The sequence below is a fragment of the Nicotiana tabacum genome, chromosome 16 (assembly GCF_000715075.1).
Source record: "Nicotiana tabacum cultivar K326 chromosome 16, ASM71507v2, whole genome shotgun sequence".
NCBI classification, from domain to species: Eukaryota; Viridiplantae; Streptophyta; class Magnoliopsida; order Solanales; family Solanaceae; genus Nicotiana; species Nicotiana tabacum.
This window is the reverse complement of record NC_134095.1, coordinates 72,764,412-72,777,041: the sequence shown is the minus strand read 5'-3', so window position 1 is coordinate 72,777,041 and position 12,630 is coordinate 72,764,412.

Here is a 12,630-nt window from a genome sequence, read left to right as displayed (position 1 = left end):
AATAAACCTTGGGCTCAACTTGCCCTTCTTCCCCCCGAATCTCATAATACCCTTCATCGGCGAGACTTTCAAGAGGATCTTCTCACCGACCATGAATGATAACTCACACGGCTTCTGATCCGCGTAACTCTTCTGTCTGGACTGTGCGGTGCGAAGTCTTTCCTGAATCAACTTTACCTTCTCTAAGGCATCTTTCACCAAATCTGTACCATACAACTTAGCCTCATCGGGCTCAAACCACCCGATAGGAGAAGGACAATGCCGACCGTATAAAGCCTCAAATGGATCCATCTCGATGCTGGACTGATAACTGTTGTTGTAAGAAAACTTGGCCAAAGGCAAGAACTGGTCCCACTGCCCTCCAAAATCAATCACACATACTCTGAGCATGTCCTCCAAAATCTGAACTGTCCACTATGACTGTCCGTCGGTCTGTGGGTGAAATGTTGTGCTGAGCGCTACCCAGGTCCCCAACTCACTCTATATAGCTCTCTAGAAATGGGAAGTGAACTGAGGGCCTCTATTTGATATAATGGATATAGGCACACTGTGCAACTGAACTATCTCCCGACTGTAGATCGGGGCCAACCTCTCTAAAGTATAAGTAGTCACTACCGGAATGAAGTGTGCCGACTTGATCAACCCGTCGACAATGACCCAAACTTCATCAAACTTCCGCAATGTCCACGACAACCCGACTACAAAGTCCATAGTAATGCGCTCCCACTTTTACTCAGGTATAGGCATCTACTGGGGGGTAGTCGGGAGTGGTATAACAGTTAAGGTATGATCAAACAAGGCTCTTTTTGGCCAAGATCAAGAAATAAATGAAGAACAAGTAAGAGAGCGATAAATGCTAAAGTGGCCTCGAGCATATGAGTTAAAGAGAAGAAAGAGAGAGAGATATTATTGATATTGTATAGAGTAATTAGAGCTCTGCCTTACAGAGTGTTAATGAATCCCCTTTTATAAGAGGGGGAGTCCAAACTTAGTACAAGGTATGTTGAGTGATAAAGGAAATGGGAAGGGATAGATAACTAGATTTATGACGTATGCGTGGACCAATGTTAGGCTACCTAAATAGACTTAATCGACTCCGGATGCATTCTTTAGAAGCTTCCCATATTCTTCGGGATTTCGACCGATGTTATCCTCGGCTGGGTATCGACAGATATTGAGGGAAGCAACCGGCTCGAGGTCCCGAGCCTCCGAGGTAACCTACTGAAGTAATTTGCCAACGAGAAATTGGTCCTTCGATTTCACCGTGCACAGATAGTCCCCGTGTTTCATAGAGAGAAGCGATAAGAAATGATTTTGACACCCCACTTCACGGGCTCCCGTAATGACGTCGTGCTGATGGCGCAACCCCTTTTACAAGTGCCGAGGCATTTCACCCTTTCGCTTCTTCAGGGTCATATGATGTGTCGTGACTCCTCGTTCTTCGGGGTCATAATATTGACATCGATTCAGCTTACATGAACACATTGATTGCGACTGCTATTACGCTTTTCGAGGGTGATAATGGCGCCATCGGTTACTTTGCCCTCCCCCTATAAATTGGGCTTCTTGTGATCAGTTTTTCATCCAAACATTTATTGATACCTATCTTTTCCTCCTTTCTTGTTGTTTTTAGTCTTTGCCGTCTTGCCATGTTTGAGGCCCATGGCCTCAAGATCTCATGTCAACGTCATGCGCGCTATGGCCCAACTATCGATCCTTTTTCGGTTGGACAAAACTGTGCTGCTGTGATGCTATTGTTGTTGTTGTTATTGTTGCTATCATTGCTGTCCTCGTTGGCTTGGGGCGATGAAGCAGAGAACCGATTTTCTCTGACCCAAGGAGATACTTGGATTATGCACCGCTACTCAATAGGGGGCTCGGATTATACACTACTGCTCACCCTCCTTCCTCGGCTTGGCCTGTTACACCCCCTTTGGATTCCTAGGGGTATGGCGACAGTCTCTACTGGCTGTTGCCTCCTGGGCCGAGGCAACGTCTCAAGAAGTGGCTTTACAATGGTAGTACTGGCAGAGTTCGCTGTAGCCAAATTTTTCACCCAGCCACTTCTTGTCTTCTTCTGGCTTCTCCTTTGTCATTTTGCTCTTCTCCCTCTCTTTCCTTTTCTATATCCTTCCTTTTGAAGATGCCATTCTGGGAGGACTGAGATAAGGTCCCCGAGGGGAATGGATTTCGGAAGATATTGTCTTTGAGGTCACACGCCTAAGGAGATGATATCGGAGATACCGTACTTCGGGAATAGGCTAGATTCTTAGGCTTTTGTTATATGCATACCCTTGAACTTCATTATTTCTATGTAGGCATCCCCTTGCGGGCTTTTGTAATCATATGTAAGGACCCCCCGAAGATCGTTGTAAGCGAACATGTTATGAATACAAAGATATTTCCTCGACTCCTGCCTTTGATACTTGCTGCATTTCTTTATGTTTGTGGCAGCTCTGAATGCACGATCCTATTTTATCATTGCTAATACTAAACCCGGATGTGAGTATTCCTTCCGGCCTTTGGTTGATGGAAATGGCTTTGTGCGGGGCCTTTCACGATTCCTCTGACCGAACCTGAATAAGGCCAATAACCTCGGGTCGGCGGGACCCTGACTTCGCGTGGAAGCAAGGATAATGTTTTTGGTCCTCATAATGACCTTTGAGAAGAAATTTGCTCGGAGACTTGTGGACGGGGAATGCTATTGATTTCCTAAAGGCAGCCCTTGAGCGGAGGCTCGCTCGCACTTGGACCATCCTGGACAGCACCCGGAGCCCGATTCATACAGGTAACATTCAAAGACGCTTATTTCTTCATAGACTGGTTTCCCTTGGTGGAGATCTTCGAAGTTTCATGCCACCGTTGTGTTGGTAAAGGCTTTGTTAGATCTCTGGAGCATCGCCTTACCATAACGGATGTCTTCGAGATCGAGTATCGCCTTGAGGCTAGAGATGGCGCTATTGGCTGGCATCTTTTGTTGGCTGACTCCATGGTGCCGGTTGATCACGCCCTTAATCGTTGTTGCCTGGGACGATAGAGATCGGGCATGGACAAGTCGCTCTGTTGGGGTGCTGGCCGCTGGTATTATACCTTAGGAAACCATATTATTTGCTTGAAAAATGGAGCAATATTCTTTAGGCGTTGTGCCCCGCGCTTTGCCGGTTCTGCCTATGGTGAGAGCGAACCTAGTAGCTGTGTCTTCCTTCTTCTATTGTGTTTATTCATGCGTTGTTGGTATCGGATGGTCCCCCAGGGGGGAGGCTGTGCTCTTTCGGAGAGGGGGAAGAGTTGTAGGATTCCGAGCAAGGGGACGATGGTGATAAGTAGGATATGCACTCGTAGTGCGATAGAGCTTTTAGCGGGGCTAAATGGGTCCGTGTCTCCGGCGAGAGAACATCATCTAAGCCTGTTGTTCTAGAAGTTTTTTATTCCGGAGTGGTGGTTCCTCCAAGTGATCATGCTTCAACCAAGATTGGTTTTTTCTAAGACCGAGGGGGCTAAGCCAGCAGAAATGTGCTTCGGCCTTCGTGGAAGTCCACCGGCTTTACTTCGTGGTGAGCTTCGGCACAGTTCTTCCACATCTCATATCTTCCCTTCCTTATCAAGTTTTCCCTCTATAGGACTTTGATAGGCCTGAGTTTGAGCTTCTCTGCCATGGGGCTAGACCTCGGTGAGTTCTGGATGAGGGTAAGTCCCTTAGGCTCCTTAATGTGTTGAGTTGAAGCACTGGCAATATGGGGCATACCAGAGCTTGAATTACGAGAGCTATTTGATGGGGCAGGTGAACTCTTGTAGTATGCGTTTCACTTTTTTAACCTTTGAGGTTAGGCTTTTTCTTATTTTTTAACAGAAAAAAGACGAAGGCTCAGGAGTACCTTAGGGGCGAAGTCGACCGAGTTAGAAATGCTTGTGGTGAACTAAGGGCTCAGGTGCAGGCTCAAGCTTCGGTTCGAGTGGATATGATCGCGAAGCTGGAGTCTGATCCCTCGAAGGTCTGGGTCGAAATAATCGACGCTCTGACTGAAGCATCATTGAGTCGGACCAAGGCTGATGAGGAAATGGTGATCCATTTGAAGGACATTACTGACATCCGAGCTGAGTTGGAGTGGGCCCTCGATCATGAGAAAAGGATCGAGGGATACGTTTGTTGTGGATCCTGAGGAGGTACTCGAAGAGATCGGCGCTAGGGGCTTCGTTCTGTCGGAGGAGTTGGATTGAGCAAGGGCGGACGAGCGTTATGCTCGGTCACTTCTTGCTCACGTCACGAAGACCGAATCTAGGGCTGGTAGGCTATAGCCTTCTAGAGCAGAGCGTAGATTTTGCCACTTTTCCATTTTGTATTTGACATTCGCATAGCATGTTTGTAGATGGAGAGCACACCTTTTACATATGTAAATAAGAGAAAACTTGAAGTTTTATCTCTTTTGTATCTCTTTCTGCATTGCTTTAGACCAGGTGGGCTGGTTTCGGTGTCTAGCGGGAGCCCTATGGATCCGGAGCTCACTTAGAGAGGCCCGGAAGCTCTTAAGTGCGATTTTTGACGCGAGTAGGCGTTAGGGCCTTTGTTCCTTGCCCCGCTGTTTAGGTCTAGTCTCCGAGTCAGGCTTTGACTCGAGCTTACCCGACCTTGAATCTCATTTGCCTGCACGGGTGGATGGTGATGGTACTTATTCCTTGCCTTTGGGCATTTGTATTTTAACTATTTTGGGTTCAGTCTCCGAGTCGCGTTGTGACTCGAGCTTTAATCGACCCCTAAGTTTTTTCGTGCCCACATGGGCGGATGTCGATGGCTCTTAAGCCTTGGTTCGAAGCGACCTTTTAAGTGTGTGGCCCTGAGGCTTGTTTGGCTGGTGACAATGGCACTTACGCTGTGCCCTTAGGCATGTGTAGTTAACTATTTTGGATCTGGTCTCCGAATCGGGTTACGACTCGAGCTCATTTTAATCCTAAAGTTTTCAATTTTCAAGCTGGCGACAGTGGCTCTTACGTTGTTTGGTCATTGCGACCTTTTAGTGTACGGTCCGGAGGCTCGTTTGGCTGGCGACAATGGCTCTTAAAATTTTGCCCATAGGCATATTGTAGGCTTTGTTTTCCTCTCGTTAAGGTCTTTTTGAAATAATATTTCCTGACCCGTCGTCGGTTCGAGAAGAACCTCGATTTCAAGTCATTAGCGGCGATGTTCGAGCACCTCAAAAGGTTTTTAGCTCGTAGGCTGAGTAGCTCGAAGCCTTGTGATTTGGAGCTGACATAGTCGAAGCTCATTTGCTAGTTGAGGGAAGCCTGTTTTAACTGGTTCTTTTCGAAGTATATTTGAAGTAATGGTCTGCGATTTTGTTAGCGACGATCGGGCATCCCCGAGTCGCGTTAATTTAGTTGGTGCAGCCGTTTTGACCTTTATATGTGTTTGGACGGATCCATTTTTGATCCCGAGTGATAGTTTAGGCATCTACATTGAGGGTATACCCTTTCGGAATTCTTACAAATGCGATGTATAGCCTAAACTTCGGGATTGAGTTTTATGCCTGTAGTAAGGTCTTACAGTATTTTCATGCCTGTTGAGGTCTTACAGTTTTTGTTTCTTGTTAAGGTCTTACAGTTTGTCATGCCTGTTGAGGTCTTACAGTGTTTCATGCATGTTGAGGTCTTACAGTTTTGTTGCTATGTGAAATAGATCTGGCTTAACCGAATCTGCCCACTCGGGGTCTTACGGCCTCGGGTTTTCCAGTGTATGGCGAGTGACAACAGTCTCCGAGTCATCGATTTTGCATAGGCTCGAAGGTCATTATTCGTAAGCTCGGAGTTGCCTTGTTGGAGCCTTATGAGCCTAGAGTTCCGACCCTGGGGTCGTGCGGTCGCCAAATTGTTGACGCTAAGTCTCCGAGTATTTCGGGACGCACTCGATTTTGGGACCCCTACTGTGAGCATGCTGAACTTTATTTTTGGAGTACGAGGTGCTTTTGGTGATAAATACCCTTTGATCTATTGATGTAAATACGTGTTGTTGTGTTGAATAGATCTTTGCTAGACCGAGTTTGCTCGCTCGGGGTCTTACGGCCTCGTCCTTTTAGGCGCGTGGAGACCGACGATAGTCTTCGAGTACTCAAGGTACCTTTGATTTTGGTGATGCTCGGCAATTTTCGCGTTGCCTTTCCTGAAGGTTTCGTTATTTCGGAGTTTCGATCTGGAGGCCGTCTGAGCATTGAATTGCTGGCGTCAGTCCCCGAGTGTTCGGGGCATTTCCGGCAAAATAATTGTACCTTACTTTGCGAAGGTGTATTTGACAAAAGGTATTCTTTGATTGCTTGGTACAATAGTACACGTATTTGCCGATGAGGGCCTAAATATATGGACACGGTACTTTCGACCGTTTGGCCTGGTACATCGCTTTCCTACAGGAACCCCATTTGGCATTTCAAGACCTTTTCGAGCGGGTAGCTTTCTGGGGGAATGCCCCTCACTGTCCAAAGTTGTCTCCAACTTGCAGAGTTTTCCCTGAGCAGCTCACAGATGTTGACTCGTTAAAAACCTTGCCGGTAAAACCCTTTTTTAGGACAAAAACTCGGTCGAAGGAAAAGAGTAAAACGAGTGTGGTTTTAGAGCCTCGAGGTCTTCAGGCAGTGTTAGCGTTATGACATCTCCTGTCGGGTTCCTGCATAAGGGTTAGTTCTATATTTGAAACAAAAAAAAGAGATGGTCATACCTTGAAGTGAGATATGCTGGCGATGCCTCAGAATTGATTTGTTATAATTGCCTGAGGAGAAAATGCGGTATGGATTTCTACTTCATTTTGTCAAGTTCGATCGATGGTGAGGCCTGATTCGCCCTTTGGTTTATTCGGGGGCGGAGGTACGAACATTGGTACTACATTATGTATTGCGGATATTTCCCTTGCCCCGTGTTGTTCCCCGTAGATGGTTTTAATCCCGTCCTTTGTTGGGAATTTTATCATCTGGTGAAGAGTAGATGGCACTGCTCTCATGCAGTATATCCACGTCCGCCCGAATAAGGCGTTATACCTCATGTCTCCCTCGATGACATGGAATTTGGTGTCTTGGGTCGTGCCGGCCATGGTAACCAGGAGGATGATTTCTCCTTTCGTCGTTTCGTTTGCCATGTTCAATCTGTTGAGGACCCGAGTAGCGGGCACGATTTGATTGAGCAGTCCGAGCTGTTCTATTACCCTCGACCTGACAATATTGGTCGCTGGATCCACGAGTACACATTTTATCTGAAAAGAATTTACAAGGAAGGAAATTACCAGGGTGTTGTTGTGGGGTTGAGACAGGGTCTTGGTGTCTTCTTCGCTAAATGTGAGGGCATCTTCGAGGATATATCCCCGAGTCTGCTTTTCTCTGGTGATGGATATTTTTGTTATTCTCATTACGAGTTCCTGCGGGGCATCGGCTCCCCCCATGATCATGTGGATGCCATGTTGCGGCTCGTTTACCTCATTCTTCTTGGTTGCCTCCTTTTCTTAGAACTAGTTTTTGGCTCGATCGCTAAGGAATTCCCGGAGGTGTCCTTTGTCAAGCAGTCGAGCTACCTCCTCTCGTAGTTTATGACAATCCTTGGTCATGTGGCCGTGCGTGTTTTGAAACTCGCACACTAAGTTGTAATTCCTCTACGAAGGATCTGACTGTATCGGTTTAGGCCACTTGGTATCTCTGATCTTACTAATAGCGAACACGATGTCTGACACATCGACGTTGAAGTTGTATTCTGACAGGTGGGGCGCACCCGTTGGCACTATGTTTCGATCGAATCTAGTTCTGTTGATGAGCCCTCGAGGGTCCTGCCCTCGATCCACCCTCCGATCATTGCGAGGTAGGTTGCGCCTAGGGGCGTTCCTCCTATCCTCGAGGTATGGCTAATACCTTTCTTTGTTTGGCTTCGGTTCCTTTGCCAAGAGCCTGTTCGAGTACACTAAGCCCGAAGGGGCTCCCAACTGGTCATCCTCAGCTCTGATCTTCGACCGGTATCGGTTTTGGATGTCTGACCAAGTCACAGCCGGATACTCGATCAGGTTCTATTTCAGTTGTTTTTAAGCCACCGAGCTTCATTCGTTCAGGCCTTGGGTGAAGGCCTACACTGCGTAGTCGTCAGAGACTGGCGGTAGCTCCATCTGTTCCATCTGAAAGCGGGACACGAATTCCCACAACATCTTATTCTCTCTTTTCTTGATTTTGAAAATGTCAGACTTCCTTGTTGCTACCTTGATGGCTCCGACATGTGCCTTTATGAAGGAGTCTGCTAGTATAGCGAATGAATCTAGGGAATCAGGAGCCAAGTTGTGATAGCACATCATGGCCCCTTCAAGAGTGCCTTTACGGACTTGATCTCGTCATTCTTTATATAGTTGCCTTTATTGCATTGGTGTAGGAGATAATGTGTTCATTAGTGTCGGTGGTACCGTTATACTTAGGGAGTTCCGGCATTCTGAACGTCTTTGGAATGGGCTTCGAGGACTCTTCCTCGGGGAATGGCCTTTGTATGAACTTCTTCGAATCCACGCCCTTGAGGATCGGGGGCACACCCGGGATCTGATCGACCCTAGAGTTGTAGGTCTCGACCTTTCTTATCGTTGGCTGCTATCATTTTCTCACCCGATTTGATCCTTTTGGTGAGGTCCTCAAGCATCTTTACTATGGCAGGGTCGGCTACCGGTCCATTATTGCTTGATCTCTCAGGTACTTGTTCGGTGGGGGAGCAGTTTTCGGGCATTGCTGTACTGGGAGTCTTCAAACAGCTTTGTAACTGAGCGATGGCCAACTGTTGTGCCTGTAACATTTCAAAAATGACATGAAGACTAGCTTCCTATTCTTCTTAGGCTGGGGTTCTTTGGGCTTCCTATCGGTTGCTATGTCGTATGCTCCTGTCGGTGTGTGAGGTTTCGTCGACTTGTTGTCCATCCTCTGAATTCGCGTCCACTAGAATCGGTCCGGGCACGTTATCGGGATTCTGTGTTGGCATACCGATAGCTAGTACAGCCACGCCATTTTCCCCATGGTTTTCGAGGTTGTCGTTCTCGACTCTATTTATCGATCCAGACATTTCGACCTGAAATCAACGATCTCGAGCAAAAAACGTGAAAGATAACTTGTGTTTGTGTAATGAAACTAGCAAGAAAATAATCACTATTATTTTTAGCCCCACGGTGGGTGCCAAACTGTTTACCGTAAAAATGGTAACAACAATTATTTGTAAATGTGATTCTAAAAATAAGTGATCTATTTTTATGCTAGTTGTTAGAGTAGTTGATGCTAAGAGTATGAAGTTTAACGAAGAGATACAAGCTAAAATGGGGCAGTAATCAAACCGAGGGGCTTGCAGCCCGAGCCTCGGACTGGTCGATGAAGAAGCCTTGGGGTCGATATCTGGCTCGAGCTCAAGCTATTGGGTTAGTCGGGAGTGGGATAACAGTTAAGGTATGATCAAACAAGGCTATTTATGGCCAAGACCAAGCAATAAATGAAAAACAAGTAAGAAAGCAATAAATGCTAAAGTGGCCTCGAGCATATAAGTTAGAGAGAAGAAAGAGAGTGAGATATTATTGATATTGTATAGAGTAATTAGAGCTCTGCCTTACAGAGTGTTAACGACTCCCCTTTTATAAGAGGGGGAGTCCAAACTTAGTACAAGGTATGTTGAGTGATAAAGGAAACGGGATGCGACAGATAACTAGCTTTATGACATATGTGTGGGTCAATGTTAGGCTGCCCAAATAGACTTAATCGACTCCGGATGCATTCTTTGGAAACTTCCCGTGTTCGTCGGGATTTTGGCCAATGCTATCCTCGGTTTGATATCGAAAGATCTTGAGGGAAGTGACCAGCTCGAGGTCGAGAGCCTTCGAGGCGACCTACTGAAGCAATTTGTCAACGAGAAATTGGTCCTCTAATTTCACCGTGCACAAAGTTGTCTTGAGCTTCTAAAAACTCGTATCATAATCATCAGACCAACGAAAAGGAGCACCCTTCTGGGTCAATCTATTCAAAGGTACTGCAATGGATGAAAAGCCCTACACGAACCGGCGATAATAACCTGTTAACCCCAGGAAACTCCTGATCTCAGTCACTAAAGTAGGACGTGGCCAACTTTGAACTGCCTCAATCTTCTTGGGATCCACTTTAATACCCTCTCCTGATACAATATGCCCCAAGAATGCTACTGACTCTAGCCAAAACTCACACTTGGAGAACTTAGCATATAGCTTCTGCTCTCGTAAGGTCTGTAGCACCACTCTCAAATGCTGCTCGTGATCCCCTAGGATACGTGAGTAGATCAAGATGTCATCAATGAAAATGATGAGAATGAATCAATATAAGGCCTAAACACCCTGTTCATCAAGTCCATAAACGCCGATGGGGTGTTAATCAAGCCAAAGGACATACTAGAAACACATAATGGCCATATCTAGTACGAAAAGCAGTCTTCAAGACATCTAAGTCCTGAATCTTCAGCTGATGATACCCCAACCTCAAGTCGATCTTAGAGAACACCCTAGCACCCTTTAACTGGTCTAACAAATCATCAATGTGCGACAATGGGTACTTGTTCTTGATGGCAACCTTGTTTAACAGGCGGTAATCAAGCTACATCAGCATAGTCACATCCTTCTTCTTCTCAAACAACACTAGTGCACCCCAAGGTGACACACTCGGTCTAACAAACCCCTTGTCTAACAACTCCTCAAGCTGCTCCTTCAACTTCTTCAACTCTTCCAGATCCATACGGTATGGTGGTATAGATATAGGCTGGGTGCCTAGAGACAAGTCAATACAGAAATCAATATCACGATCTGGTGGCATGCCAGGAAGGTTAGATGAAAACACATTGGTAAACTCCCGGACTACTGAACTGAATCAATCGTCGAAGACTCTACGGTGGTGTCCTGAACATAAGCTAGATAATCCAAACAACCCATCTCGACTATGTGCGGTGATAACCCGACTAGATGTACTAATTGAGGAACCCTTCCACTCCAACCTCAGCAACTCTGGCATTGCTAAAGCAACAGTATTGGCATGGCAATCTAGGACGGCGTGGTATGGGGATAACCAATCCATTCCCAGGATGACATCAAAGTCGGTCATATCAAGCAACAAGAGGTCTTCTCTAGTCTCAAAACCATAGAATGTGACCACACAGGACCCGTAGATCTGATCCACAACGACGGAATCGCCCACAGGAGTGGACACATGAATATGAGTACCCAAGGACTCACGATGAATATCCAAAAAATGAGCAAACAGAGATGATACATATGAATAGGTAGACCCTGGATCAAATAGCACTGAAGCATACCTACCGCAAACAGAAATAATACATGTGATAATGGCATCTGAGGACAATGCATCTGGTCTGGCCGAAAAACCATAGAATCTGGCTTGAGCGCCAGCTGGTTGGCCTCCACCTGACTGAGTAGTAGCTGGCTGACCTCTCCTTGCCTGGCCTCCACCTCTAGGACGGCCCCTACCAGTCTGTCCTCTACCTCAGGGCGGTTGGGCAGCCGGTGATGAAATTATGGGTTGTTGACCCTGCTACACTACCTTGCCCCGAAGCCTGGGGCAGTATTTCTTCATATGAACCAGATCTTCGCACTCAAAACAACCATGTGGTATGGTGACTTGTTGCCCTGATGTTTGACCCTGATGGCTTGTAGACCCACTGGAAGAATCGTGAATAGCCGGTGGGCGGTATGAACTCTCCAGTTTAGCACTGAAATAGCAGCCAGAAGAACCTTGGGGACCTGAATACCCCCTGGAAGAACCCTGAATAGGTAGTGGGCGGTAAGAACTCTCTGGTATGGCGCTGAAATAAGGGCGCGCTGGCACCCCGAGCAGGTGGCGGTGCTGAATATGGGGGCCTATTGGGCTGACCCCTCCCAAACTGACCTTTGCCCCTAGTCGGGGCACCTATGAACTCTCCAGAGAATTGAGTGCTCTTGTCCTGCTGCATCTGCTCTGTACCTCTCAGATGCTAGCCCTCAATCCTCCAAGAAATATCCACTACCAGTTGATAAGGAGTCACCATCTCAACCTCTTGGTCCATGTTGGCCCTAATACCAGAATACAACCCTGAAATAAACCTCTACACGCTCTCTGCGTCAGTAGAAAGTATCATCAGTACATAGCGGGACAACTCAAAAAACCTCGCCTCATAGTCGGCCACCAACATCTGACCCTGCTCAAGTTGCTCAAACCGATACCTGAACTCTTCCCTATCATAGGGTAGAATATACCTATCCAGGAAAAGCTATATAAATTGACCCCAAGTATTAGGAGAAGAACCCGCTGGCCTACCAAGAATGTAAGACTGCCACCATCTACGGGCTCTGCCCTCCAGCTAGAATATAGTGAAGTCTACCGCATGAGACTTCAATATTCTCATGTTGTGCAGTCTGTCCCTGTACATATTAATGAAATCCTGAGCATCCTCATAACGCTCACTTCCGAAGATGGGAGGGTGTAACTTAGTTCATCGGTCCACCAACTTCTATGTATCGTCGTTCGCAGCCGGTCTAGGATCAGGTACCACTACAGCAACTGGCTGAGCCCCATCTGTGGGTAGTGCACCTGGAGTCTAATACACAAGACCTTCAAGACTAATAGCCTGGGCAGTAGGTGTCTG